Source organism: Apostichopus japonicus, chromosome 20, assembly GCF_037975245.1.
Source record: "Apostichopus japonicus isolate 1M-3 chromosome 20, ASM3797524v1, whole genome shotgun sequence".
Classification (NCBI taxonomy): domain Eukaryota; kingdom Metazoa; phylum Echinodermata; class Holothuroidea; order Aspidochirotida; family Stichopodidae; genus Apostichopus; species Apostichopus japonicus.
In genome coordinates this window covers 15,857,701-15,870,324 of record NC_092580.1, presented here as the reverse complement: position 1 = coordinate 15,870,324, position 12,624 = coordinate 15,857,701, and the positions used below count along the sequence as shown (strand labels likewise).

General features: G+C 38.2%; 1 protein-coding gene across 1 annotated transcript in view; it reads right to left on the bottom strand.

Moving 5' to 3' along the window:
- The window catches only part of LOC139962171 (uncharacterized), a 105,035-nt gene that overhangs the window by 66,211 nt on the left and 26,200 nt on the right, over positions 1-12,624 (bottom strand). The window contains exon 2 of the mRNA XM_071962133.1: positions 8,873-8,944. The gene's annotated coding sequence lies outside the window, so the exon portion shown is untranslated. The remainder of the gene's footprint in view (positions 1-8,872; positions 8,945-12,624) is intronic.

The following is a 12,624-nucleotide window of genomic DNA, read 5'->3' as shown; positions in this document are numbered from 1 at the left end:
TATCTGCTTATTAACGCTTCTCACTAATATTATTCGCCATTTCCGTGTGTTTACGCTTGACGACACGATTGTGCATATTAGGGTAATATGTCATTGATAACGCAGACATTTCTGAAGTTCACTGTTTCCATAGGGATTATGAAAGAGGCCACGCAAGCGATTTATTTTAAGCATGACGAGAGAGCTGGTGTCTGCATGCTTGGACGTAAAGACAAACTTATCTTCATGCAGGTAAAAGTACATATATATACGGGGGGAGGGAATCGCGATGATATTTCCAAGGATGTTAAATCATAAAGAGGGTGAAGTTGCGGAGGAGGTGAAGGGTGTGGGACAGAGAGAGAGAGAGATGGGGGGGGGCTTTGGATTTTGAAAGGAGTAGGGAAGAGGGGGGGGAAGCTTATGATGAGCTAAAAGCAACATTGTCTTGATTAATGAAAGAAAACATTGTCAAGATAATAAAATAAAACGTGGGGTGTGGAAGTGCATGATGGGTAACTAAAGAGAGCACCTGTCAGATGAATAGAAAAAAAGTACGGTCCTTTCGATTCCCAAATCATGAATCCTCATAGAATACCATCATCAAATATGCAGGGTTCTGCCGCTGCCGGTCGGCGCCGGTCGGGCCCGACCAGCACGCTGAATTACCGACCACCACAATCTGCCTGAGTGACTTTTCCGACCGGCACTTATTTTCGATAGGAACTCCAAAAAACAGCTCCATAGCCAGAGGGTCGAACGTACAGAAACAATCTGTTTGAGACTAGGGGAAATCCAGTTCATAACTGTTCAAATTCAAAATATCCAACACATCACAGTGTCATACTTAGTAAAAATTACCAGAGTTCCGCATTACAGACCAATGACTGTTTCCGTTTCCAACTCCCGATCGTACTTTTGATAGTTTCATTTATATCTATTTTCATCGCGCGAGACACAGGCATTATCCAGCTAGCTAGTACACATACGGCCGTTAACCTTCGTAGCGGGTGAATTTACATCATATTGCATTAGGCACGACCAGCGCACTCCGCCTCGTAGTGACTATACGTGACGGCTACACGAACTAGTCAGCCACGTGCACGGTGCATTGCTATTGCTTTTTAGTATACTTAATAGGCACCACCGGCTGGTCTGTACTCTGGTGCTCCAGATATTTGTCCTAACTTTTTTCATTAATTATGAAAAATTCCAGACATGAGATCTCATTTCAAAGCTGTCTATATGTGGCTCAGAATACTCGGGAAGGGCCGTTTCCGGCCATCTGGGGGGTTCCCAAAACCCAAAATTTTCTTGGACGCTCCGCGCCAACCGATGGTGGCGCTCCGCTTAGATAGTCCTGCCGGCACTCAATCTACCCTGGGCAGAACCCTGAATATGGTATTGATTTTGAAACGATTACATTTCATAACTTCCGTATAGAAAAGTGCTTTCTCTATGGAGCAATCTGTTTGCATGTCTACGGTTGATGCAAGATCCATGAGAGATTCATAGTCTATATACGCCTAACGCAATTACTAAGTATATATAGTAAATCATGGACTGTATAAAGGGCCGTAAACTTTCATTTCTCCCTACCCATGCAGTACCGGTACTCCCTCTATTCTGTTTGGTATAAACGTATATAGGCCTATACGGCGACTAAACAATGAAAGTAAAACATAAAACTGTAAAGGAAATCACAGTGATATGCCTAATGGGCAAAGAAAATTATTAATAATTCCAATGGCCATGTAATCCTTCATTAGGGTGACTAAATCCTTGTCTTGTGTATATGGCGAAACCTAACAATACCAAGCATGTAATTGCGTCCACTTTAAAGGCCAGCACTGGTCGTTTCTATATTTACTCTTCTCTATAGTATTTCTCGGTATAACCGGTTTGGTGCAACGATATATAGATAACTAAACAACAATATACATTAAAGTATACATATACATATAGTATTTCTCGGTGTAACCGGTTTGGTGCAACGATATATAGATAACTAAACAACAATATACATTAAAGTATACATATACATATAGTATTTCTCGGTGTAACCGGTTTGGTGCAACGATATATAGATAACTAAACAACAATATACATTATACTACATACATAGTATTTCTCGGTATAACCGGTTTGGTGTAACGATATATATATAACTAAACAACAATATACATTATAGTATACATATATAGTATTTCTCGGTATAGCCGGTTTGGTGTAACGATATATAGATTTCTAAACAACAATATACATGATAGTACATACACTGTCGAAGATTGCACTAATCATGTACAGTCTCGGAGTCCGGTATATAGATGTCTACACAACAATATAATTTATAGTACATACTGTACATAGTAATTCTCGGTATAACCGGTTTGGTGTAACGATATATAGATTTCTAAACAACAATATACATTATAGTACATACATACACTGTCGAGGACTATTGCACTAATCATGTACAGTCTCGGAGTCCGGTGTCACATTCTGACAACTACAATTTATCTCCATTGACTTTTTTGCGCTTGAATTTTACAACCGTTGACATTTTGGGTGCGTTGATCATAAACTGCCTGCAAACGTGGCGCTTTGGATTTACGATGGGAGGCATGTTATGAGAAATCATACAAAGAGGCGCTTATTGAATTCAGGGAGGTTGATTATGAGACAAGATCCCAACATGGATTATGACTCACACATCTATCAGTCTATATAGCTGTTGCATCGTGAAGACCGAAGTTCTTGAACGTAGAAATGGGGAGTGGGGAGGGTTGGGGGGGGGGTTATGGAGGAGTGAGGTAGGGTGAGGGAGGGTGGGAACGGGACTCCCCGAACTTGAAGATGATACGCAACGAAGTTGATTGTATTGATGTTACAATTGTTTTTCCAATTACCTATGAAGTGCCATATGTGACAATATTATATACCATGTATATTGATTATAACGAGGAATATATGTTGGTTATGCAGTAATATATATATGACTTATGTTTGTTCTTTATATATTATATACTATTTTGTCATGTTCGGCGCGGTAATATAATATAGGCCTAGATTATAAAGTGTGAGTGGCACGCGAGTGGGAGGAGCCGTTATGCAAATCGCTCTCACGAGTACCATGCATGTGTACGATCGGTAATGTTGATAAACTTTTTCGACGGAGCGGGCAAAAGGACTTGTGTAGTACTATACTAGTGCTTCAGTATATACCTACACTGTACTGCAATAGAAGAATAGGGCATAAGCTACGTTATATCAGTCCGCAATATACTATCGAACCTTTCAACATGTCGAATAACTTTACGGAAAGTGAGTTTTCTTCCCTAGTAAATAGGCTTGCTGAGCCTGTCGCAAGACAAGTAATTAGAGTGGTGGGAGATCGAGAGCGTCCAACAAACACTAACAGGTAGGCTTACCCTAACAAATTGCATAAACTGTACTGGAGAGTTAGCCCAACTGCAGTGTTAGTACTAACTTGTCTTAGGGGCCCCTAGGCTAGGCGTAGCCCTATAAGCCTAGGCTAGCTATGGTTAATTGATATATAGCCTAACCAGTTAGCTAGTGCTAGTCCATGACCTAATTACGGTACGTTAAACAAACCTTCATAATACTAGTATGATGAAGGTTTGTGTAGCATACCGTAATTACTAAGTTAGGCCTTGGGCCCCTACAGGGCCCTAGGTCTTGATCATGGACTAGGGTCTAGCCTAGGCCTAGGCTAACCTTAGGCCTAGGTCTTACTCCTAGTCTAACTTAGTAACTCTAAGTACTCTAAGGGCCCTAGTTCATGAATTGAACACTGTGTTATGCAATAAATGTTTCGGCTCTAATTTAGTATAGGCCCTAGGGACCGACACCAATGGTTAGGGTGAGGGGTTAGGGTGAGATGTTAGGGTTTGGGTTTAGCCAGGCCTAGGACTCAGGAGCTGTCAGGTGTCCCTAATTTTAATTAGTATCAATGTTTCACATACCTCCAAAATGGTTCATGGTAATCCCTTCCCTGCCCTATGCAAACTCCCAGGACGCTAGCGTCCTGGGAGTCCTATGGTCTAATCGTCTAAGTTAGCCATATTTCCTTACCAAACTTTGGCAGTAGGCCTAACGTTAGGCCTAACGCGTTATATAATTAGCCTACTTGGAGTACTCAATTATTGGCTGGGCCTGCTTTAGTCTTCATTTGTAGATTGAAATATTTATATAGGCTTATGAAAATTTGTAGACCTGAGGCGGAAGCACAAAATCACATTTAGGCTAGGCCAAAAAATCAGCTTTTCAAGAAAATTCTTCTCAAAATAGGAAAGCAAAACTGAATCAGGGTCCCAATTTATGACCGAGCCATCAGACCCATTATTAAATGAAAATAAATTTTAAAAGGCCAAGAAGAAAAAAAAATGTTACTTAAATTGTATCAAAGTAATTATAATTACATTATTTTTTTTTTTTTAAATTAAACTTTAATAGACTTTCACACTTTAGGAGGATTGTATTTGTACCCTGAAAGAGAAAGCCATGGATGCAATTTTGTTTCCTTGTTTTGTATTTCATCGTTTACATGTGGGCAAATGGTACATGTAGGTCTTCACCTCTGTGCATGATGCGCGCATGTAGACACAAAATGTGCATGTATGCACAGGACAAATTTTGACCTGCACAAGAATATAACTGATACCAAATTCATGTAGGGCTGAATCTACATGCAGGCGTGTAGCCAAGGAGGGGGGGCGAAGGGGGCAGCGGCCCCCCCCCCTTGAGCATATTAAAAAAAAATTTTTTTAATGTTTTTATGATATCGCTAGTATTTTCAAAAGAGAAAATGCTAAGATGCAACTTACAAGGCCTGGGAAGTGCCATTTCCAGCGATCTGGGAGGCATTTTCAGCCAAAATTTTCTTGTACGCTTCGCGCCAACATGGTGGCGCTACGCTGAGATAGTTTACAATGCCGAATCTACAGTTTCGCCCCTCCCTTGGCAAATTCCTGGCTACACGCCTGTCTACATGCACTATGCATGTGGGTCAACATAACTTTGAAACAGTTTGTGAGAAAAATGCTAAATCGATCAGGAAGATACTTAATAAGGGTATGAATTCAATATATTAAATATAATATAATTCAATATGTTCTACACTCATTAATATAATATGTGACAAGACAGTTATCAGAAAGAGACATTATCTTATCAGGTTTCACAAATGGCAGTAATCTTGCAAATGAAAATGGAAAAGAAATTATTTCCCCAAATGGTTAACTACAAAAAAACATTGTTGACAATTAAGTGACACATGACATACCTTTCATAGTTTTTTTAATTTACATAATGCTCTTTTGACATTCATTGTAGGAATGTGTTTCAGACTGCCCATGAGGAAATGCGGAACCTGTTCCGTTTAGGTGGTTGAGGGCAAGGACGTGGGCAGGACACCGGCTAGGAGAGGATCATCTAGCAGAGGGACCAATCAAAGGTATCGCCCATATACGCAACAGGCATCAGCTGGGAAAGCTATTGATGTTGTCCTCCCTTTGACCCCAAATGAGTAAGTTTGACCTTCCTTCAATGTTGAATCACACTAAATTTCACTGTGCACATATGCCTAAGTAACAAATTATTATAGAGTATTAAGTCAATTCCTGAGTGCTCAATTTTCCATAAGGGTATTACACATGATATGATTTATATTTGATAGTGACACAGGCAGACTACATCAGGGCCCACAGTGGGGGGGGGGTGGGGATTTTTTCAAAGTCCTTTGCACATTAATTTTGCAGTATTATTCAGAAATATTTACATTTCCAAGATCAATTTAACAACCTTGGCAAATACTTAGATAATCATCAACATATATCAGATCCTAAAAACATGACTCTGACAATTCAAAAAGTGTGGACATGTAGGGTAATAACGTCCGAGAACTTGAACAAAGGAAGTTCTTGGAAGAAATACAATGTGATTTTCAACTTTCAAGTCATCAGAAGACAAAGGTTAGGGTATTGTCAATTTTAGGGTCTATTAGGTTAGGATAAAGGAAATTTCAATGAAGTCCTCGCACTGAATGTAATGTACACCTGGGTGTGTGTGTCATGTGTGTGTGTGTGTGATGCCAAGCTTGTAACCATGTTATCTCAGCAGTCCCAAGTTGGATTTATATCTTACTTGGTACATATGTTACCTATATTGAAAAGATGATCCCTATTGATTTTGAAATAGGTCAAATGTCATATGAGGTAAATAAGGGTCAAACACTGAAAACTGTAGTCGACATCGTCGTCAGCCTCACCACTGTAGCCGGTTTGCACATTTTCTAAAGCTCCAAGGAGCTGCTGTAAGCCACTTACAAGCATCAAATTAGCTTCATCTCCTGGAACGGGCAGATGTTGAAGGTAATCTATCGGAACACGTACCAAATGTATCGCAGATTCAACCCTTCCTTGTACGATATGTGCTCTTTGCTCGTCTGCCGTATTTTGCTTCACTATAAATGTTTGGGAGCTCAGAAAACGCGTCTAAATAACTATTTTGTTGAAGCTCCATCACTTGTTGAACACATTGACATGTACCTAGGCTTTAGGCTGCTAAACAGGCGCAGCCTAGCCTTCACGTACGTAGACTGCTCTATAATCAATGTAGCTATATATTCTACACTACACTTTGTACATTCGCCTTAAACGCGTACATGTCTGTGGCGCGAATGTTCAAATAATCAAGGAAATTAAGCTCCTCCCACTCGCGCGTGTCACTCACACTTTTATAATCTATATATATTACCGCGCCGAACATGACAAAATAGTATATAATATATAAAGGTTATAACGAACAATATATATATGTTATGCGAAATATATATGATATGCGATATATATAGGAAATGCATAACGTATATATATGAAGAACAAACATAAGTCATATATAATTATTACTGCATAACCAACATATATTCCTCGTTATAATAAATATTTATGGTATATGATATTGTCACATATGGCACTTCATAATTACCAACTACCATATATAGTAGTATCAATAATAAACTTATCCCGGCAGGCCTATGAAAGCGTATAAACAGCAACTCCGATATATAATCATATAGGGAGTGGATTGGGGTTGGGTTGTCGTGGGGTGGGGTGATACTGGGGTGGTTGGGATATCAGGAGTGGTAATTCCGTGAGCTAGGATTCTTTCTTTGTCCCCCCCCCCCTTTGAACTTATGTTCTTATTCGTAACTTCAGTGTAACAGGAAAACTGTCAAACGTCCGTCAAATGGACGCAATTTACACGCATGATTTTGATGTTTTTTCATACACAAGATAAGGGGTTTAGTCAGCCTAATGACGACGAATTACAAAGTGGCACCTGGAATTAGTAACGATTATTTATGCCCATTATATCTGTGAATTTCTTTAAAAAGGTAGTATTTGCAACCAATTTATATGATATTATGTTCTCTATGAATATACTGCCATAATTATATGCATAACAATCAGCCTTTGCTTTCCGAAAAGACAAAGAACGTGAAAATTAAATATTCATTCTGCTTTAATAACGGCTCTGTGGTATTTAAACTGTGCTTTCTAGAAAAAGCCAATTTATGTGATCTGGTTTGAGCGTTGCGTGTGGATGGGGGAAGGACTGGGGAATGGGGGAGTAAACCGGAAGTGAAGGACATTTATTAAATGTATCTGTCATCGTATACAGAGGTAATGAATTTAGGTTTGTTTGTCCTTCAGTGAATCAAAGTCGAGTATCAGTAGTTTTATTCAAAAAGTTTCCTCCGCCTCCCCTCCACCTGAAAATATAGGAGGAAAAAAGCGGGAACTCCTCCTATTTATACTAGGCCTATATTATCATTCGTCTACGAGTTATATAGAACATATTGCTACTGGATATTAATTTTGTTTTTTACATATTAAGAAAATTAACGGTTAATTGCATACAGCGAGAATTGTAGAGCCTGATCAATCATTTCGTGAAGCATTTAACCATTTTGCTTTATATCGACATAACGGCTCCTAGCTACATAGTATGTTTGTGAACCCATTCTTGTGACGTGCGACACGGCCCAGAAAGAAGCGGCATTTAATGCAGCCACTCAATCACATCACAGAACTATGTTTGTTTATTGTCACCGGCGGACAAGGGGCTACAACTTGACTGTTGAGCTTGACACGTATAGTACGTCAATCTTCCTGAACCAAAAGCGGTCAAAATCTTAACGTATTACTTAAAATCAACAACGAAAAAAAAGAGTAAAAGAAAAAGAAAAACAGGATTAAAAGAAAATCAAAACTTCAAAAGAAAGACAAAAATAGCAGACTGTATATAGTAGTTTTGACAGAAACGGGGGGGGGGGGGGGGGGGGATACAAGCAGTCATATACCCAGTGTTGCAACATTGACGTCACAAAGAATATAGAGACAATTTAGCACAATGAAGCCATTGATAATATGCTGACGCTATATTATACGCTGTAAAAAGAGACGCGGTTGCATGGGTTAATGTTCCATATACATAAACATATATATATATATATATATATATATATATATATATACATATAAATATATATATATATATATATATATATCTATATATATATATATATATATATATTCTTTGTGACAATGTAATTCGTACATAAAATAATCGACATTTTTCAATGTGAGTCCCATTTGGGCCACCGTATATACTATCTACAACACTAAAATTCTCCTTTTGAAGACCCTTGACCCATCCGGTTTTCTGCCCCTCACTTTTGACAGCCACAAAAACGCCACTGTTATCCAGTGAATAAAAGGTCTTCGTAGACTAAAGAAGTAGAAAACAAAGAAGAAGAAAAACAAAAAGTTGCGCATAATTTGAAAAAAAAACTGGTTGATATAAGTACCTGTTATATGTTAAGCGAGAGATTTCACAGACCTCATATACGGTGGTGGCAAACATATGCAGTTGTTTGGCCCTGCAAAAAAACAAGAAAGAAATATATAATATAATAAAAATAAACATAAACATAATTATGTAACAGTGGAATTGAGAAGTTTTTCATGGAGATACAAACAGAAACACCGATGAATCACTGCACTGTGGATATAAACGCATTTGTATATTTCCGAAAATGACCTTCAAAGTTAAATTAGTAGCCGTGTTAGGGATTGCAGGCGGGAGAATGAAGAGGGGGAGGGGACAACGGTACTACGTAGGAGTAGGGGGTCTGCCAGAACTTCTCATGATTCGAATATGACAATTGTGAAGGCTGTCTGAAGAAGTTTTCATAAATTGCCATCGTAACCATGGATATTGCTTGTTAGTTCAAAGTATGCAGTAAGCTGCTGGGGGCAATGGTCTTCGTGTCAAAAAACGTCATTATTCTAGAGACTATTATCCCAAAGTGTTCATGTTTCGTTCAATTGTAAGAAATTAAAGAACTAATTTCGATTGACAACACGGTCATTTTTTTTGTCATTCCTAAGCAGCGTATACGGTATCACCTCCATCCCCCTGTGTATACCATTTAACACACAGTGGTATCGGTTATGCGAGAATGAATTGATGCCCCCTTGGCAACCAGCTTTGTTGGGAGGCCCGACAGAAAACACCTGAGAAGGTCGTGTTTTGATTGTGAGTTTATGTCGTTCACGTTCGAAGTAGTTAAATGGTCGTGTTGCACGGTCGGTCAAGAGAAATATATAGAAAATGTGGGTGACAGAAGAAAAAAAACTGCTATGAAATGAAAGGTTATCGAATTACGACTCTGAGATTATAGTCTAGAAATATTTCTGGTATGTGGAGTAAGAAACGGTTATGTTACATTAAATCTGAGTTATGTATGTAAGACAGTTATAATAACGCGAAGCAGTATATATAGCGCTATTCTATGCCGTCATCTTTCGAGACAGGTTCGTCGAACAGATTCGTCGTGTATATCGGTACACGAAGACTGCAGTGATAAGGAACGTGGCATCTGCCAACCCATCTCTGTGAAACTCATGAATCAGTATTTGCCGCCAAAATGTTAGTCTGTGAAACTGAGTTTTGGAAACGTTATTTTTTTCTAGAAGTTCTGCCCCTCTATTACGTGTTTCCTTGACAATGAAGAAGGTGGCAATAAGATGGTTGAAAATTGGTCAATTAAATGCCTCGAAGTTTTCAGAATAGCAACGAAAATAACTTATCGAAGTCTACACCGATGAAAACGTGGAAATGAAAAATTAATTCGACACAGATTGACACAAATAACGATAAATATATATAACTATATTATGAGCCGCCATTTTAGTTTTTAGTCACATCTAGAAAAAAGAGACGATTAATTACCTTATGACGTCGTACGGAGACGTGTATAGCCAAACGTAAATGAAATATACATAATCACGACAGCGATAAATGTATCTGTTATGTTTAAGTGCTAACGCTATAGTAGGCTCTATTCAATGTGTGTCTCGCGAGCTGTATGGTTGAATACCAATCCAAACAAAACTACTGTACACCGAAACGACACTATTGTTTTAGAGAGAGAAACTTCATTTTACTAATGCCGATGTGTTGACGGGTTCCTTGACCGTTATTCGTCCCCTACGGCTACGAATAGCCGCCGCATGAACGATACTCTCGCCAAACGAGACGTCGCCTGGAGGAGAGGACTGTCCTCAAGCCGCGGTCATCGGTCACTAGTATACTACTGACCCCGGTGTAGCATTTCAGCGAAATATTACGTTATCAAGTTCAGATATCTGCCATCTTACAAGTTATGAAATTTAAAGATATGAGGATATCAGTTCGTAATTAACACGGGCCGTTGACTCCACGTATTATTCTGCAACAGTAAGTATAAGGCACGACGAAACTGGGTTTACTTCCGCAGTCATAGAGCTCCACAGTGTCCGCCGTGGTTGTTAAGGGACTTCAGCGACTAAGATATAACATTTAACAAAAAACCGTCAGAGGCTGCTATAGTAGAAAGCTGAAAATCTGTATTTTTCCGAAGTTTAAAGAAACTGGTTGCGTTTCTACACTGATATTGATACAACCCTCCAGCATGAATGTTTCATTCTACTTTTTAGTATTATTATTATTGTTATCATTAAAGGGTTCGAATTATCATTCCTTTATTCTCAGTTCGAAATATTTACATATAGGCATCTTGCAAATAGCCCTACATAATTATATCGTTCCGCTAAATTAGCCAGATTATACGATAAACCAATACTTAAATGTACATAATTAGAGTTAATTGTTTTAAAATTCATAAGTTGACATTGCTAAAACTGAAACCGTGGAAAACTCCGTCAAATATTTGGATCCTTTTCTAGAATCGCGTGATTAGTCACGTGAGTGGGCATTGCTTTTTTTTATATTTTTATACGAGCGAGTTTTGAATTCTCGTGCATTTCAGATTACCACGCACACATAATTCAAGAGAACATGAATGTCAATTTACGAGGCAAACATACCCGTATTGATGCTTTTACGTTCTTCTTTCATTGGACATTAACATTCTTTTTATCTGCGACAAAGTGTGTGGTGTCGCGTCTCATTAAAGACCTCCATGTAATTTACTTTCCAATGGAGTCATAGGTCATTAAAAAAGGGTTTTTTCTTCCTTTTAGGTGATGTTGTAAAATATGTGCAGGGATATTTTTGTTTATTATTTCGAAATTCGGCATATAGAACAAAAAATAGAAAACTGTCATATATTTGTTTAAATTGCTGTTTTTTTTTTCGTTTAGTAATATGGTAACGATGGAAACGAAAAGAACAAAGAATGTCAACGGTTTTAATTTATTTCGCGTTCCATGAGTTGAACCATTTATCAGCGACTGCGTATGGTACGTAATGATGCCATTAGAAACACAAAGTGAACATATATCATGGCAAGCAATAAAAGTTCATAGTTAACGTGGGAAATGTTCTTTGTTTGGTGTTTGTCTGGGATATGTGCAGGTATGTTCCCTGTAAGGCTTCTTTTTTTTCTCTGTCGTAACCAACAAAAAGTTCTCTGAAAATAGTTTATTTATTTAGGGCATGAATTCTCCAGAAAACAATGCTCGTACATTGTTTACAAAACAAGACGAAAGTCATTTATTATAGGTGATGCCTATAGGGAATCAACTTTAGAAACAAAATCCAATTTTTACTAAGCTTTGCAACCAAAGTCGCAACAGAAACGAATCAATTGTGCAGGAACTTCAAATTTTCATAAACAATAGAACCGTTGAAGCATCGCAATCAATGTGTGGGACACACAACTTTCTGTATTGAAATGAAATGGCGATAAATCGCTCACAAAGTGTAACCGAATGGTTGTAAACAATTACATGTTTTTTTCTTAACAGTCAGGGTTATCCATATTAGGTTTGGATATTACGTGGTTTGAACAGAATAACGACAATGCTCCCCCCCCCCCACAACCAAGACGAAATATAGAGCTTTGCAGAGTCTGCTTGCAATATTTTGACTCACGTTATATAAGACGATTGTGAAAGCGAGATTTCTTTATTAACAAGAACTCAAAATATTCGGTTTCTATAAAATTGATTGCAAAATGTCTTTGTCCGCTCTATTATAAATTACATCTAAAGTTTATGACAAAAGTTAATTTTCCAAATCATTAATGAAATTGCTCCCCTTTTCCGTTTCGAT